This window comes from Coloeus monedula (genome assembly GCF_965178545.1).
Source record: "Coloeus monedula genome assembly, chromosome: 7".
Lineage (NCBI taxonomy): Eukaryota > Metazoa > Chordata > Aves > Passeriformes > Corvidae > Coloeus > Coloeus monedula.
This window is the reverse complement of record NC_138787.1, coordinates 34910474-34921128: the sequence shown is the minus strand read 5'-3', so window position 1 is coordinate 34921128 and position 10655 is coordinate 34910474.

Here is a 10655-nt window from a genome sequence, read left to right as displayed (position 1 = left end):
GGGTGGGAAGGGGCTCCTTGTGGAAACGTGGAGCTCCGTGTCCTGGATGAAGCCAAATTCACCCAAACACTCAAGGGTGGCCACACTCAAGGGCTGTTTGGTCAATGAGAAGGTTCCTGCTGATTTTGATGGGCTTTATGCCATTTGCCAAGCTTAATGCTGCATGGCATGAAATGCCCTTTTTCTGCCCTTGTTTTGCTCAGACTGGGGGAGTGTGGTGCCTTCTGCTAGCTGGAACCTGGAGGGTGGGGGGAAAGAAAAAGGGAAAAAAAGGTTACTTTGTATCTTTTAAAAAACCCAGGAACAAGCAGAGTTAGGAACAGCCCTGACTTCATCTCAGTGCAAAACAAGAGGCTGTTTTCAAGTGTTGCAGATTTGCCCCAGGACTCCAGCTGAGTGAAGGCAAGGCAGGGTTTGTAATGCACAATTTAACCAGTGAATTTGTAGATCTCAAAAGGCGTGCTTAATTTAATATTGTTTCTAATGGCTATTGTCTTCATGCTTGCCTGTTTCCCCGGTGTTTTTCCCTTTTGTAATTACTTGAATGGGCATTTCCAGGTGCACTGCATATATTAGCAAGCATTTTCATTTTAGTAATGAGTGAGATGCTTTCAGTGTTTATTTCTTTTTTGCCCTAATACTTACTTTATTAAAGATCCTGATTCTCTTAAAGGAAAAAAAATAAGCATTTACCACTCCTTTCTACCTCATTTACCTCTTCTACCTTATGATGCCCTCAATAAAAGAGGATTTAAATTACTTATTGGCCAGCGTTAGACCAGATTTAAACTATCAGAGAAAAATAAAACAGAAAGGGGATGCTTGGTCAGTCATAGAATGGTTTGGGTTGGAAGGAACCTTCAAGATGATCTCATTCCAACCCCCTGCCATGGCCAGGGACACCTTCCACTAGAGCAGGTTGCTCAGGGCCCCACCCAACCCAGTCTCAAACACCTCATGCCTCTCCTTACCCCTTATTGGGATGAGAACTAGGCACTTGTTGAGCTCAAAGCCATTCCCCTGAATGTCAGGACCTCAGAGCTCTTTTAAGCTCTGTAAAGGGCACCTTCAGTGCCCCTTTCTGGCCTGGTTACCATCCTTTAGGGTTCATGTGCACTTCTGCACTCCTTGTGCACAGCCTGGGGACCGTGGGGTGCAGGAGAGTGAGCCTTGCCTGGCCAGCCCAGGCTGCTGATTAACGCTGCAGCCGCAGGATTCCAGCATCAGCTGATCGCCTTCACCAGCACTGAGCAGCATTTATTATACATGCACAGCAGCCCTGTGCCACGTGCTAGTCTAATTTTCAGATTAGCTGTTTATTAGCATTATTATAAACATGGCTCTTCATCTCCTATTAAATGGCACTGCAGCCACCACGCTCCCGTGTGAAGCCTGTAAGGAAGCACTTGGTTCACTAAATTACCCTGCAAATGTCAAACTTGCTCTGTGTTATTAGCTGTACATCTTACATCCTCTTTATGAGGATTTTGTGTCTTGAGGGTGCCCTGTGGCGTACAGATTTTTTAAAATACAAACCAGTGTCATTTCGCTGTTTAAAAGAACATTTAATTAAACTGGATTCATTGCTTGTGTGGGGCAAGTTAAATGAAAACTAAATAGAAGGCATATGCTTACCTGTTATTAAGCAGAGTGACTGCTCCAGAGACCAAACTCTTTTAACACAACATTAAACTAAACTTATTTCATATGCACAGGTTAGCTCTGGCCTGCTAGGGCATCATATTTTAAGAGCAGCAGAATGGCTATGGGCACTAAAGAGCTTTTACCAAAACGTGTTTTTCAGGGAAGAAAACTTGCCTAAGCTAGACTTAAATATGCTAATGACAAAAATCAAAGCTTCGAGCTGATTCTGGGTAACCTTTTAAAAATTACCATTTCTATAGTGTCAGATGCAAATAAGATCAGCTTTGTTTATTATTTCACTAGCTGTAAATTAACAAGGGACCTCAATGAGTGTAAAAATAAAATTGGATGTATTTTTTTGGGCTTGAGTTGTTGGTCACATCATGGCTTTTTAATGTTCTTTAGGAAAACAAAAGGAATTATAATTAGAACTCCATTACACAATTTCCTATTCCCTACTCCTTTTATGTTAACGCTGTTGGTACAATCAGATTTTCTTAAGGGAAGCACTCACCAAATTCCCTTCCCAAGCATTCTAGGCTAGTTTTTGAATGTCTATTGTCCTCCAACCCATCCCTAAAATTCACCGTGGCTGTGAGCCTACAAAGCCTTCAGCAGCCATCCCCCTGTACTCGTGGAGCTCCCAGCTGCTTTGGTGGCCTCACCCATCCTTTGGAGGAGGGACAAGTGCTTGGGTGTGCACAACTGCATGGCCCTGGCTGGGTGCCCTGGCCCCCTCTCCACTGGCCATGAAGATGTCCAATGACCAGAATAAACACCTATGTCCTAAAAAATGGTGAGGTTTAACCCCTCTGCTCAGCATTCCCCTGGCCACGGGTGGGCAGCTCTGCTTGCTGCCCACAGTGCTCCTGGCATGGCTCCAGGGCATTCAGGGCTCCCCCGAGGGCTTGGGCTGCAAGTGCTGCCTCAGAGCATGCCCCTGGTTAATAGACCATTTTTGCAGGTGCATTAGGCCAGACATGTCCCCCTACCTCTATCTCAGTCAGCAAAAGCCTTGGGAGCACGGGGAGGGAAAAAAAAAAGGAAAAAAAAAAAAAAAGGAAGAGACCTTCCTATTTTTAGGTTGTTTTAATTGCTTTTCATGCTTTTCATAATAGCTGAAAGGAAATTCTTCCCTGAGAGCGCCACTTCCCCTCTCACACCTGTTCTGGGAAGACCAGGAATTCTCAGCCTCTCCTGCACCACAGCCCAGTCACAGCATTGGCTTTGCTGCTCCTGTGGTTGCCTCTCAAGCTCATCTTTCTTGTCTCCTCTTTCTTTCTTTTTTCTCTGCAAAAGAAACTCACTCCTCCCTGCATTGGTAGTGGGAGCATCCTTTCTCTTATCCTTGAGAAACTGAATTACAGCAAACAAATTGAAAGAAACAAAACACTCTTGGAGCAATTCTGCCTTCCAAATGGGACTGTGGTTGTCCAGAGGTTGAGCTTACAACTTCTGGGCTTTGAAACCGGCTCTTAAATGGAGACCCTGTGCTTGTTTCTGTTTATTAACACAATCCCCCCTTGGGGCACACCAGTATGGCCAGAGCTCTGGGGTGAGCTGGAGCCAGTATAATCAAGTGCAGGGGTGTAATTAGCAGCGTTGGAAGGGTTGCTGTGGGCAGATGGGAGCTGAAAAGGCTGCGCCTGTTGTGACACAGACTTTTATATGTATTGGCCTGGGAGTCCAAAGCAATGTGTGATGAATGACCTTACACAGGGATAAGCCGTTTGAACACTAAACCATGGCATCTGTGGCCCTTGCTTGGATACAGGGCAGTTGTACCCTCTCCATAAATCATCCCAGAATGAGGTTTCCCTCATAATCCGGGTTAACCTTTCCTGCTGTGTGGGTTAGCTACCCAAGAGTTCTAATCAGCTCCTCAGCCGCTCGGCCTGAGGTTCACCTGCAAGGTACGAAACTCCAGATTTCTTTGCCCATCATCCTTTGCCTTCCAGCACACCCCAGTTTCTTCCTTAGGGCAAGTGCTGTCTTCAGGCACAGCCTCAGAACCTCTGCAAGGCAAGAGGGAGGGTGGCCAAGACCTGTAGGACACAGAAATCCCTCAAAGTCCGTGCTGAAAACCCTGTCTTTGGCAGAGTACAAGATTCTAATTGTAGTTTTTCCCAATCCTATTTTTTTATCCCCCCAGACCATTACCTGGTGCAGCATTACAGCAGCCCATGGGTACCTGAGCATTTATCTCACAGTTTGCCCTCTGCCCTGGCAGTACATCCATCTGAGCAGCAGCTCACCTCATGTATTTCTGGAAAGATCCCAGTCCCAGGAATAGCTTCTGATGGAAACATTCTGTGTCCGCTCACTCTCAAGATTTCTTAGGCTTTGTTTTCCAGAAAGCTGTAATTTCAGGTGCTCTTAGCATCTGCTCTGACATGGCAAAATCCAGGAATGCTTGTTTTTTACACAGGTAGAACAAAAAGCCTTTTACTCAGAATTTGTTTCAGGGCATTACACGAACGCACCACTGCCTGTGTGTTCCTTGGGATTAAATGCAGGATGTTCCTGTGGGCTGTGCAAGCACTGCTTTCACTGGCCCAGTGCTGGTCCTGGCCTTAGCTGTCAGTCATTGTTAGGAAAAAAGAATGAAATTCCAGAAGGGGTTTAGTGTGTCAAATGGGTAACAACATTTCTGTGTCACAACGCCTCGTACAATACCTCCAGTGATGGTTGTTTCAGCTTGGATTAGAAGCTCTAAATAGTTGGACTGTGGTGATTATTTATTTAGTATTTCTCCAGCTCTGGTCATGGGTATGGACCCAGCAGTGACTATCCTGTGCATCTGATCTGTACAGGGCAATCACATGGGATAATTTGCCTCAGTATTTTTGCACCTATTTCAGCTCAGGGATGTCCTGCATGGGACACTGGGCAACCCTCCTCAAAACACTCCTCATCCATGACATTCTTGTCTTCTCTTGAACCCAGGTAAAAGTTTAACATCTGTTCCTCTTCCAGAAGAAGTCCCAGAAGTCACCCAGCTGCCATGGGTCAACTCCTCTTTTAGGATTTGTAGATCTGAGCAACAGCATCCATGGGGCAATTGCTGTCAGCAAACTCATCCATGATCACTGATCCAAATTTGTATCAAACCCTTACAGCCCTCTTCTCTAAATGCTCTGTTCTTCACATGAAAACAAAAAAAATTATTTATACAACAGATGCACCTAAAATACCCACCAAGATGAAGACTCAGTTGTGCTAGGCACTATAAAAACAAGCAGTAATGCCCCAAAGAGCTGTTTAAGTAAGGGACAGATATTTCAATTCTTCTGGGAAGACTGGTCACAGTGAATCTTTAAAATCTGTTTGTATTCAAAGAAAGGTGTTGGGCTTTCACTCCTTGAAGTTCTTGATGGCACACAAAAAGCACTAAACACAAAAGCTGCGTGTGACTTTGTCCCTCCAGCCTCAGGTAGAATACGTGTGCAGGTCCTGCCAGATACATCCGTGGACTCCTAAGCAGAAATTTCTGCCTGAATCAGGAAAATGAGGAGCTGGGCATTGCCCCTCACTTAAAACACCAGCCCCCAGTGGCAATGTGATCACAACACATTGAGAGGTTCCATAGAGAGGAGCCATGCCAAACCCTTGCCAGAAAAGCATATTTCTGACTGCCCTGTCTTCATGGATGTGCCCAAAACAATGTTTTTTAGAGCAGTTCGAGTCCCAGGCTTGCCCCGGTGCACTTTGAAGCAGTTTGTTCTAAGCCAGTCATGTTCACTGTCCTAATCTGACATGAAGTCTGATGGAAAAACCTGTGATCGATTATAGCAGCAGGACAAAGAGATATGAGAGGAAAGCAATGCAAAAGAACAGATATCAATCACTGGCTTGCAATGAGCCTAAAGAAGGTAGCTGGTGATATTCCTGAGTTTGAAGGCAGTGTAGCACATCTTTCTGCTGTTGTAGGTAAACACTCCCAGCTACAGCCTGTTTGTCTTACAGACAGACCGATTTGCTAAAAAAAGTGGATTTTGAAGTATGGATTTTGTTGGAAGGGGACAAAATAAACTATTGGTTTGTTACCTTGAAAACGGTGTAGCATGTAATGAGTGTTTGCAGCAGTTTCACAGCTGCTTATTACTCTTCTTTTTAAGCTTCTGAGTGTCGAGGGTTTTTTGTTTAGATTTACACTTTTTAATTGATTGAATGTGAAATATATGATAGAGCAAATTTGTATTGAATAAGAAACAGCAGACACAATCAACAAACTTTAATGTTGAGTTAGCTTTTTTCTTGTTGCTGGACAAGATCATACTTCAAAGCAAATTAAAAATGTGAAGTCAAATCCTGATTGCAATGCAGGCAACAGAAATCTTCCTGTCAGCCTCAATAAAAGCAGGTGTAAGTTTTCAGTATTAGTCCAGTCCATCCAATTCACATGTCTTTCTGTCTTTATCTAATCTAATACATGGTCGTGAGATAAATTACAGAAGGGTATGATAAATTGCATTGCTATTCATTTTTGGCAAGATCACCTATACACTGGCCACTAATTCATCTCCGCCAGGATCCATTGTAACACACGGGATCCTTGAAACAGCCTCCAAATACTGTCATTTCATTTTCTTTTAAGGAAACAAAGAGATTACATCTGCTGGCAAATAGCCTACTTACCCTCACCAAAATAAATAATACCTCGCTGTGACCTCTGTAAAATCATGGTTATAAAAGTATCAAAATGTATTTATAGCATTAAAAGTCACAAAGATATTAGGTCCTTATATCCTGTTTGAGTGGAAAACTATGATATGTTTTAGATTGAGGGATTTCAAAGTGGGAAAGGAAGATGTGGTTTAGATTTAGAGATTTCAATGAGCCTTTAATTTATTTATTCTGTGTTCCTGGGTGGTTTGCATTCTTTGCCCAGGTAATATAGATAAAATGCACAAAACTGGGTAAGAAATCTGCAGCACATTGTAACAATATTTTTCTTGTCCTTTTTTAGAGCAGTTCACCTCTCTTGAACAAAGCACCATCCTGATTCACACCACTACCACACACTCACACATCTCTGTTGGGTACTGTTCACATCCATCTGCAAGGGCAAAGAGCAATTTTCTTCCTATTAAAGAAAAAAAAAGGGGAGACCACCTCTTACCCCTTACACCCATCGGATCCATCCCTGCCTTCCTCATGAACTCCGCTGGGCAGCACCAGGACACTGCCACACAAAGCTGCTGCCAAGCCGGTTCATGGTAGACACCCTTGGTCCCACCACCAGTGTGGGCTGTTGGATGTGCCAGGGCTTCACCCTGAGCCAACCCCATGTCCCAGCCCCATGTCCCACTGCTCTCCTGCCAAGGAAGAGGGTGAGCTGATTGCAATTTTGGCTGGAGATATGTCAGTGCCCGTGCCCCTGCTCAGTACCAGCCCAGGAAATTTCTTTCTGCTCCTCAACATTCGACTGCAAACTTCTTCCTCCTCATCATCCTGCCATGAATCACTGAGAAACAGTGCCATGGACAGTCCAACAGCTGCTGAATTTCACCCAGGAGATCACTTACCACTGAGGTGCGGCAAAGGGATTTTGCATATCAAGATTTTAAAGAAATTTGGGGTGTTGTGAGATGAAGGACATTATTGGTGTGAAAAGACAATTATTATATTTACTTCAGAATCTGTTGTCCACACCTGGAAACAGTACTCAAAAAGAAAGCATGTATTTCAGGATGATGTGAAAATCTGGTCTGGTGAGAGGTAGAATTTTCTTGATGATTTCAGGGAGATGAAGGCTTCATCCTACACTATTTAGGAGCTGTTGAGGCATAATGGTTACGTCCAGCTAATTGGATACTTTGCTATAGGCCCTTGAGAAACGTGATAGACAGATGCATTCAGCTAGAGAGATATCCCTTGGTGCAGAGAGCTGAAGTCAATTAGGGAGTTAAATTGTGAAAGATTTGACCTGATGTCATTTATATCTCGAGTCATAATTAACACTTAAAGTTCAACTCTATAGCAATTTTCTATTAATAACACTTAAAACCTATATAGAGCTGGAAGAATTGCACAGACATGATGAAGGATGACTTGAGTGCATGCCTGAATTTCAGCGTTTGTAATTAATTCTCAAAACACCTTTGTGAGGCCTATGGGGAACATCATTTCTCTCCAGTTTCTCCTTTGAAGAGAAGCAGTGTTTACCCAATGGCTCCCCGAAGTCTCTGGCACCTGGAGATAAGGACAGAAACTCTTTCAGGTGCTAAACCAGTGAACACTCAGCTCAGCCCAGCTCCCATCTTTTTGTCTTGCTGAATTTTTAATTTCACCACCATCTTTAGAAATATCATGGACAAATTACTTGTCAAATGGCCTGGGCTTTCCAATTAAAATCTGTGCAAATGCAGAACCTAAAAATCTGTCACAAACACAGCTTCTGCCTCAAAGGTTTTCATATGGATGAAATATGAATCTCACTGGGGGAAGAAACACTCTCAGAGAGTGAGACCTTGTAAGATGGGATTCAGCTGGCTGCAGATTTTTATGGTCAAGTTATAACTGCCCGTAAAGCAGGGGTAAAATGGAAGTGCTGACAAAACTTTTAAACTACAACAGTGGAAATGGCGCCGCAATAATTTATAATCTACAGGCAGCTTTGGATTTATTATCACAATGACAAATGCACTGTCATTGTTAATAGGATATTTCCCAGCAAGGACTTCTTGTTATGCAAGCCAGGTTCACTATGTCATGCAGCATGATAGCAATAAAGTCTACAAGAATTTGTAATGAACTTCAATTACTAATAGATTATGGTTAATGGGAAATATGTGCAGCAAAGATATGGGTTTTTATATGCGCCTTCTGGTACTCTACAAGGCAATGATTTATGCTACAATTTCTGTTAACATTCTCCAGTATGAAAAAAAAAAAAGCCTAAATTGGTGGAAAGCCACTCCATCCATAACAAATATTTAAGATAATTTTGCACATCATGTAAATGAAGATGTAAAATTAGATATTAATCCGTTTCATTTTAGCATTTGTATTTTTATTAAAAATGAAGACTTTGCCCTACTGTGTAATGACATTAAAAATCCTATCATGGGCTGCAAGCATGAATTACCCCAATGCAGGAATGGTGACAGCAGCCGAGCTGTGAGTGCATTTGTTCAATTTGCTGTGGTAATTAACGGAGCAGTGAGAATATTTTTCTACGTATGATTTAAAGTAACAGCCCTGAAGCTGCTCAGGCAGATGTGTTTGATGTGGAGGGAAATATGCATGAAGTCTGGGCTCTTTGGAGGGGGTCAGCCTTTTTTTCTTCCCCTATTTCCTCCCACCCAGCCTTTGAGGCATCGTTCCAAAGCTGTGCCTCACTCATGGACATCGGGCTATTCCATTCCCTGCACAGCAAACCTCCCACGGGAATTCCTTTGGGAAATAATCACCTGACACAGCATCAGAGCCAGAAGCTCACACTTACTTATCAGAGGGACACAGGCCCAGGTGTTTGCCTGTTGTTTCAAAAGACTCCCTCCTCTTCCTCCCCCTCTCTCCCGCCTTCCTTCCAGCTTTTTTCTCCTGTACCTGCATTAGAATCTGTATATTCCAGGTTTATGTGCTCATGAAATGAAAAGAATAAAGAAAACGTCTCCCAATTTAAAAACAAGCACTGCTTAGAGCCATCTTTGAGAAAAACATAGAGAGGCAATGTTAAGGATTGCATTTACCCAGAGTCACATTTCATATCTAAAACGTATATTTAGCCAGAAAGAGGCACCCATGCATGAAGAGCTTTCAGGATCATTTCTGGTATATTTTTAATACAGGTATCCTGAAGCTCAACTTGATTCAATCAGTATTGTGCTGGTTTAATACCACTGCTCTCAATGAACCTCTCTAGAAAGCCTACAAGTTAATTTTGTAGGGGTGCAAGCCAGGAAAATATGGAATTGGAGTTTGACCTTTTTACAGGGATTTTAGTGGTAGGACAAACAGAACAGCTTCAAACTGACAGAGGGCAGGTTTAGATTAGAGATTAGGAAGAAATTCCTAAGGGTGATAAGGCCCTGGCACAGACTGCTGTGCAAATCCCAGTCCATGGACAAACTGTACTTCCCAGCCCTGCTGTGCAATAGCAGTATCTCACCGTACAATTAAGGGTGATTCTTACATGAAAATATGGTTCTCCACTCTGTTAGGAAGTTGTTTGAGAGATTTACAAAACATCCTTCAGTTTTTGTGGTAAAATGAGCATAAAATTGTGCTTCCCCACATTCATTTCCTACTAAATAATACTTAAAGTACTTGCTTCTCAAAAATGTGTGAGTGTGTTACAAATTTAAAATTAAAACTCATTTATCCCTTAAGGTGCTTTGCTGATTCATTTTCCCCCAGCCCCTTAACTCAAGCTGCTCCAAGATACAGAATGGAGTTTACTGTATTTTTCCCCCCAGTTTTTAATGACATTCTCCTCAGAAGCAAAACAGGGGAAGAAGCTCTCTTGTGCATTCACACTATCTTTTTTACGTGTGTGTGGTTAAATCCTCCTCTGTTCTCTCCAGATCAGCTCTGGTCCTTCTTGTCTTTCCTGCTCTCTCCCACGTTTTCAGAACAAGCCTCCTCCAAAACTGCTAAAACCCCTTCTACTCATTTTGTTGGGGGTTTTTTAAAAAGTCTGATAAACAATAAAACAGCAGGATCTGCAAAGGCATTTTATTACTGAGCTTTGTTGCTGGATTAGTGGTTTTTTTGTTTTGTTCTGGCATTTCTGTGGCTCCCTGAGATATCTCACCCCTGACAGAGTTGATGTGGCAATATTCAGCGGTCACCCACTTTGCAGGCACCATTTAGAAAAGGTCACTGACAGCCCAAAAGAGCCACGAAAATAAATGCAATTTTAATTTGTTTCCAATTAGAAATGCATGCAGCAATCTGTTGTAATCAGGGATTTTTCTTTCTTTCTTTCCTGCTCTGGCATGTGACCACAGCAGCTCACAGATATACTGAGGTCTTCTAGTGCAGGAGCCTGTGCACAGAACTGT